At 40.7% G+C, this 8,497-nt stretch overlaps 1 pseudogene; it reads right to left on the bottom strand.

Annotated features, from left to right (window-relative positions):
• Positions 1-7,226: 7,226 nt before the first annotated feature.
• On the bottom strand, positions 7,227-8,215 carry LOC102833952 (annotated as a pseudogene).
• Positions 8,216-8,497: the final 282 nt, after the last annotated feature.

Below are 8,497 nucleotides of genomic sequence, written 5' to 3'. Positions count from 1 at the left end.
TGAGTGTTGATTGTGGATCCAAGTAAAATGAAGTTTTTGACAACTTCATTCTTTTCTCCATTTATCATGTTATTTACTTGTCAAGTTGCAAATATTTTTATTTTATTTACATTGATGTGCAATCCATGTTGAAGGTTGTGGCCTTTGATCTTCATCAGTAAACATTTTAAGTCCTCTTCACTCCCAGCAAGCAAGGTTGTATTATTTGCATATTGCAGGTTGTTAATGAGTCTTCCCCTAATACTGATGCCGTGTGTGTTCTTCTTCACATAATTCAACTTCTTGTATTATTTGCTTAGCATACAGATTGAATAAGTATGATGAAAGAATATAACCTGGGCACACAGTTTTCCTGATTTTAAACCATTCAGTATCTCATTGTTTAGTCCTAACAGCCTCTTGGTCTATGAACACATTCCTCATGAGCACAATTAAGTGTTCTGGAATGTCCATTCTTTGCAATGTTATCCATAGTGTGTCATGATCTACAAAGTTGAAAGCTTTTGTGTAGCCAATGAAGTACAGGTAAACATTTTTCTGGTGTTCTCTGCTTTCAGCCAAGATCCATCTGATGTCGGCAATAATACCCCTCATTCTATATCTTCTGAAACTGGTTTGAACATCTGGCAGTTGCAGTAAATTTTGAACTATCTTCGAACAAACTTTATTTGCATGTGAAATTAATTATGCTCTGTGATGAGTTCCACATTGCTTTGGGTCACCTCTCTTTTGAATGGGTAAAAATTTGGATCTCTTCTGATAGGTTGGCCAGGTAGTTGTCTTCCAAATTTCTTGGCATAGATGAGTGAGCACCTCCAGTGCTACATCAGTTTGTTGAATGATCTCAATTTGTATTCCATCAATTCCTGGAGCCTTGTTTTTCACCAATGCCTTCAGTGCAGCTTGGACTTCTTCCTTCAATACTATCAGTTCTTGATCTTACGCCACCTCTTGGAATGCTGGAACATTGACCATTTCTTTATAGTACAGTGACTGTATGTATTCCTTCCATCTTCTTTTGTTGTTTCTGCATCATTCAATATTTTTCCCATAGAATCCTTCAATATCACAAGTCAAGGTCAGGCATTTTTTCTTCAGTTATTTCATCTTAAGAAATGCTGAGAATGTTTTTCCCTTTTGGTTCTCTAACTCTAGGTCTTAGCACATTTCATTATAATACTTAACTATGCCCTTGAGCTTTCCTTTGAAATTTTCTCCTTATCTCCTTTAATTCCTCATTTCTTCCATTCACTTTAGTATTTCTATGCTGGAGAGCGAATTATAGAGTCTCTTCTGACATCCATTTTGCTCTTTTCTTTCTTTCCTGTCTTTTCAAAGACCTTTGGCTTTCTTCCTGTATGATGTTCTTGATGTCATCTCCCAACTCTTCTAGTCTTCAGCCTTTAGTGTCTAATGTATCAAATCTGCTCTTGTGGTGGTCTCAGGTGGGATATATTCAAGGTCATATTTTGGCTCTCATGGATTTGTTTTAATTTTTAAGTTCAGCTTCAGCCTGAACTTGCATATGAATCTGTTCCTCAGTGGGTACCTGGCCTTATTTTGATGATATTGAGCTTTTCCATCGTCTATTCCCACAGAAGTTGTCAGTATGATTCCTGTGTTCCATGTGTGAGTTCCATGCCACCTTTTGTGTTATTTTAAAAAGGTATTTGCAATCATTATGTCATTGGTCTTGCCAAATTCTCTCATGCAGTCTCCAGCATCATTTCTACCACCATGGTCATATTTTCTAACTACTGATCCTTCCTCTTGGTTTCCCATCTTTGCATTCAAATCACCAAAAGTTATCAATACATCTTGATTACATATTTGATCCACTTCAAACTAAAGAAGTTAGTAGAATACTTCAATTTTATCATCATTGACTTTAGTGGCTGGTGTGTAAATTTGAATAATATTGTTATTAACTAGACTTCCTTGTTGAAGTATGGATGCTATGCTATCACAGACAGCATTGTAGCTCAAACATAATCTGGAAATGCTCTTTTTGATGATGAATGCAATGCCATTACTCTTTAATTTGTCTTTCCAGACAAAAACCTAGAATTATCTGATTCAAAATGGTCAATATCTGTTTGTTTCAGCTCATTAATGCCTAGGATATCAATCTTTATGCGTTCCATTTCATTTTATACAACTTCTAATTTTTCTAGATTCATACATAATTCTATGTTCCGAGTATTGATGGATGTTTATAACTGTTCCTATGGCATCCTGGTGTGGCACTGCAGGATAAGGCGTTGGACTGCAACATCAGTTTGTACCACAAGGTCAGCAGTTCAAACTTACCAGCCACACCTCGGAAACCCTACAGGGTCACTCTGAGTTGGAACCAACGCAACAGCACTTAACAACAACAAGAGCTGTTTTTCATCATTTTGAGTTATGTCCGATCAGCAAACGAAGGTCCTGCAAGCTTTACTCCATTCATATCATCATAGTCAACTCTACTTTGAGGAGGCAGCTTTTTCCACTCATATTTAGAATGCTGTCCAACCAAGAGACTTATCTTTGGTACTATATCTGACAATAATCTGGTGCTATTCATAAGCTTTTTAGTGACTAAACATTCAGAAGTGGTCTCTCCTTTTTCCCAGTCTGTGTTAGTCTAGAAGCTCTCCTGAAACCTGTCCATCATGGGCCACCTGCTGGTATTTAAAATACTGTTTTGTTCTGGCATCACAATTCATGCCAGCCACCACAGTATGACACACTGACAGATGAGTAGTAAATAAGAACTCTAAGGTAATAAATTTGTTTTTTAAGGTTGCAAAGTGGGTTATACTTTGGGGTGTTTGCTGCAGGGTCAGCAGTTTGTGTTAGCCACTCTGTGGTAAAAAAGATGAGACTTTCTGTTTCCACAAAGTTTTACAGCTTTAGAAACCCTACACAGTGTTGCTATGAATCAGAACCACCTCCATGGAAATATACAACAACAACAAAAAATTGTGTTAATTTGCTACAGTGGCAATAGGAAACTACAAAATTTTACAGGTACTTGGTTTTAAACTCTCTTTCTGAAATTTTAGGACTTCTAGTACCTGAGCAATGACAATAACCCAGGGTCCCAGACACACTCTGCATTCAGGCCTTTGTGAAGGTCTCTTGTGTTCTAATCACCAGATCTTTAGCTATCTAATTTAATCAAACCAAATCAGACTGGCATATTATCTGCTTGAGCTAATTATTTGACTAAATTGATTGATTAATTTGGTAAATTAAATTATAATGACACATTAATGGCTGCAATGTCTAAATGAATTATCTCATTTAGAAAATATTTCATCATCTTCCCCCCATCCTCTTCCTTAAAACTTTAGAATGAAGGGTCAGGCACAAGGCCAGCAGGGATACTATATGGTCCTTTTGGTTTGTGGTTGTTGGGCAGAGGTGAGGATTCTGGGAGACTTATCCAGAAATCACAACAACTTCTGCCAAGACCAGGATTGGGTGGCAGAGGTATTAAAACCTTAAAATATTAAACTAACACTAGCCCTACTCACTCATAAGACCATATTAGAAGAGACACTTGCTGAGTGAGGGAAGAATTCTGAGAGACTCTAGGTCCTGGGTTTCATCTGTTTCTGTGAATTATTTTAACTTCTGCCTTTCCCTGGCCTGCCCCAAAACAGGAGCAGGTGTCTATGTGTGTACATAAGTATGTTGTGTGTGTGTGTGCCTATGTGTACAAATGTATATATTTGTGTTAAAGAAGGTTGGGTTCAATTTCCAGTGATACTTGACAAGGAGTTTCAGGGTCTGTACATTAAAATGCCTAGTAGGGTTGGCAGGAGCCCACCTGATTGAAGTGAGCTAGGAGGGAACCTCTGTGAACTACCTTCTCTGGAAAGTCACTGCTTTCTTCCCTCTGCACATGTGAGTAGAGATGGCAAATGCAAATCACCTCACCTGAGCCTGGCATACAGTAGAAATTCAATAAATGGTAGTAATGCAGATGATGATGATGTTGATAGTGATGGCCCTACTGAACTAGCAAAGTCTTTCAAGGCAGGAGTTTTAACAGTAAACTGACTGACATTAAGTGATTTTTGCTGCTGTTGTTTTTTTCTACTCTTTCTTTTCCCCAATTCTTTCATCACTATATGGTCTCTCTTTAAGCAAACTGTATTGTCTTTCAAAATATTTCACAATTTAAAAATCTTCAGCATGGCCTCTACATTCAAAGGAAATCCAGACTGCAAAGGAAAACAGTCAGGTTTGAATTGGTTAGCAGCCTGGATGCGCTAAAGTAAAACTTTAAAATCCAAACCCACTGTAATCAAGTTGATTCTGATTCATAGCAATCCTATATAGAGTTTTCAAGACTTTCTGGGAGCAGACAGCTCTGAGGAGCAGCTGATGGATTTAAACAGCTGACCTGGTGTTTAGCAGCCTAATGCTTGTCCTACAGGACTGGTGTGCAAATGAAAATCCTGAGGAAGGGAATACAACACATCAGCATATGTGGGGTGGGGATAGGTGACCAACAGTGATAATAATTGCTGATGGTCCTGACTGGCTTCCCTGGGGGGTATAAATGGTTAACTGCACTCAGCTAGTAACTGAAAGTTGGGAGGTGTGAGTCTACCCAGAGGTACTCTGGAAGAAAAAAATCCTCTCTTCAGCAATGAGTTTGTTGTTGCTTTGGTATATATAAAATAAAAATGACTGATTTTACTTTCATTGGTTCTGTTTTGCTGGAGAGCCCTAATAATACAGATAACCTCACAGAGTTTCACACACACTAGCCAGTGGGGTTGACTAGCCCAGGGGAAGATTTGAAGGAAATTGTATGGTCTGATGACCAAGGACCAGGTTCCCAACACCACCTTGATACTAAAGCACTGATTAAGGTTTCCAGCAAACTAAATCACAACTGAGGGGAAATGGGATATCTAGGTTTGACGGAGATTAAGTTTCTGTAACCTGCCCAGAAATAAACTCAAATTAAAAGGAGAGTGAATCTTGAGACAATAGACTTGGGAGTCTATACAGTCTAGTAGGTAAGAATGTAAATTGCTTCCACATTACCTGATTCCAGCTCTGCTTTTTACTACCTGGAGCTCTGGTAGCATAGTGGTTACGAATCAGGTTGCTAACCTCAAGGTCAGCAATTCGAAACTAGCAGCTGTTCCACAGGAAAAAGATGAGGCTTTCTGCTCCCATAAAGATTTATAGCCTCAGAAACCCCATACAGAGTCACTATGAATTGGAACCGACTCCATGGTACTTAACAACAAAAACAACATACAGTTGGGCAACTAACTTTATTTCCTTATACCTTACTTTTCTAAATGAGGAAAACAGTAGTGCTTACATTATAATTTGTTGTTGTTAAGTGCCATTGAGTCAGTTCTGACCCATAGCGACTCTGTATTGAGTTTCTGAGGAGTAGCTGGTGAGTTGAACCGCCGACTTTGTGGTTCAAACCAACTTTGTAGTCCAGTGCATTAACCCACAGTACCACACCAGGATTCCTTTATATTTGATATTGTTGCTGTGTTTAAGTATCATCAAATCAGGTACAACTCATAGTAACCCTGTATAAGGTTTCTGAGAAACAGCTGGTGAGTTTGAACCACTGACATTATGGTTAGCAGTCCAGTGCTTATCCCACAGCACCACACCAGGACCTTATAGTACTTTCCTTATAGTTCAGTTAATACATTTTATAAGCGTTCCAAAAATATTAACAGCAAACCTCTACTAACAGCACCAAACATCTGAATTTTAAGAGATACCTAAAACTGACACCTGCTCTCTGTGCCTGTAAAGGTCTACAGTTTCAGAAACCTGGCATCATCAACTTGATAGCTGTGGATTTTGGGTTAGTAGGTATATGTCGCTGGAGATATCATGTTTGGTAAAGTCGACAGACAAAGAAAAAGAGGAAGACCCCAACAAGATGGATTAGCCAAGTGGCAGCATCGATGGACTCAAGTGTGGCAACAATAGTGCGGTTGGCCCAGGATCAGTGGGCCATCAGCAGTGTTTCATTCTGCGGTGCATCAGGTTGCTATGAGTTGGTACCGACTCAATGGCACCTAACAAGAACAACAACAAGGTATATTCTAAGCTCTTTACAAATATTCACTCACGACGTTCTTAAACAACCCATCTTATAGATAAGGACCTAAGCTAGGCAATTTGCCTGAGATCACACAGCGGATACTTGATACAGCCAGGTTGATTTTAAGAGCTTTCAGGCATAACCTCAATCGATACCTTGAAAACAAAAGAAATATTAATGGCTGTATTAGTTTGTCAATTATCATGTAACAAGTTTTCCCAGCATTTAGTGACAAAAAAATTACAAATATTTATTATCTTGCAGTTGCTGTGGGTCAGGAGTGTGAGTAACTCTAGATTAGGGTTTCTCATGGGGTTGCATTCAAGCTGCTGGCTGAGACTAGCATCATCTCAAGACTCAAATGAGGCTACAGAGCCCCCTTTCAAGCTCTCTCTGACTGACTGTTGGTAGCTTCTCTTCCTACTACGTGGGTCTGTCAACGGCACCTGGATGTGCTCATGACTCATGAGACAAGGAACCTGAGATCCAGAGACAGAGCCCACACACAATCCTTTTATACCTTGCTTTAGAAGTGATATTCCATCACTTCTACTGTATTCTAATCATTAAAAGCAAAACCATAAATCCTGGCCATTGGAGGGGATTGCACAAGGGCAGACATTTCAGGAGGTAGCCCATTGGGAGCATATTAGAGTCTGTTTGCCACAAAACAAAACAAAATAAAAACAACAATACAACAAACCCTTTGCTGTCAAGTTGATTGATTCTGACTCCTGGCAGTCCCTTATGTTATATAGCAGGACTGCTCCATAGGGTGTTCCTGGCTCTAATCATTACAGAAGCAGATCCCCAGGAGTTTGTTGTGTTGCTGCTAAGGTGGGTGCAGACTGTCAATCTGTAAGCTAGTAGAAGAGTATCAAAAGTTTGCCTACAAACTGCCTCAATAGCCCGCCCCCCCCCTTTTTTTTTGGTGGCTGGATAATGTACTTTATTGATGGTACATAACAAGACTGGGCTCTCTAAGCCCCTCCCCTTCTCCAGGGGGTCTGGATGGAAACTGAGGATGGGAGCTTCTCAGTATGTAGGGGTTTAGAGTTGGGGTAAGGACTCCCAGCAGCTGAGGGCCTCTCTCTTCCTCTAGTGCTGTTGCTGGGGTTGGTGGTCCAGGGGGTTCTTATTCTTTGGAGGCCATGTGGACCATAAGACCCACCACCCTGTTGTTGTAGCCAAATTCATTGTCATACCAGGAAATGAGCTTGACAAAGTGGTCATTGAGGGCAATGCCAGCCCCAGCATCAAAGGTGGAAGAGTGGGTGTCACTGTTAAAGTCACAGGAGACAGGCTGGTCTTCAGTGTATCTAGGATGCCTCTTAGGAGTCCATCTGATGCCTGCTTCACAGTTTTCTTGATGTCATCATATTTGGCAGCTTTCTCCAGGTGGCAGGTCAGGTCCACAACAGACATGTTGGGAGTGGGGACACAGAAGGCCATACCAGTGAGTTTCCCATTCAGTCCAGGGATGACCTTGCCCACAGCCTTGGCAACACTGGTAGATGCAGGGATGATGTTCTGGGCAACCATCACACCACAGTTTCCCAGAAGGGCCAAAGTCTTCTGGGTGACAGTGATGGCATGGACTGTGGTCATGAGTCCCTCCATGATGCCAAAATTGTCATGGATGATCTTGGCCAGGGGGGCCAAACAGTTGGTGGTACAGGAGGCATTGCTGAAAATCTTGAGGGAGTTGTCATACTTCTCATGGTTCATGCCCATCACAAACACAGGGGCATCAGCAGAAGGGGCAGAGATGATTACCCTTTTGGCACCACCCTTCAAATGAGCCCCAGCCTTTTCCAAGGTTGTGAAGACACCACTAGACTCTACAACATATTCAGCACCAGCATCACCCCACTTGATATTGGCGGAATCTCGCTCCTGGAAGATAGAGATGGGATTCCCATTGATGACAAGCTTCCCGTTCTCTGCCTTGACAGTGCCATTGAACTTGCCATGGGTGGAATCATACTGGAACATATATACCATGTAGTTGAGGTCAATGAAGGGGTCGTTGATGGCAACAACCTCTACTTTGCCAGAGTGAAAGGCAGCCCTGGTGAGCAGGCACCCAATACGGCCAAATCCGTTGACTCTGACCTTCACCATCCTGTCTCAGGGATGTGGCTGGTACTGCAAAGAAGTTGTGGCTGCCTATCGAACGGGGAGGAGCAGAGAGCCCACAATAGCCTTTTGAATGTGGAAAAATGAAAATTAGCAGACTTCAGGTCTAAATGATCAGAATAATTTCTCCCATATTTTCAAATAAGAGATGCATTTTTTGTTTTGTTTTCCTCTTTCAAATAAGATAATTTTACATTTATATTTTGTAGTAAAACACTAGGGAGAAATAAACAACCCTATCTGTCTGTATTTTCTGAAACTCTCCAA

This window comes from Chrysochloris asiatica, unplaced genomic scaffold (assembly GCF_000296735.1).
Source record: "Chrysochloris asiatica unplaced genomic scaffold, ChrAsi1.0 scaffold00172, whole genome shotgun sequence".
NCBI lineage: Eukaryota > Metazoa > Chordata > Mammalia > Afrosoricida > Chrysochloridae > Chrysochloris > Chrysochloris asiatica.
Note: the sequence above shows the minus strand (reverse complement) of the source record. Positions and strands in the feature narration are given on the sequence as shown.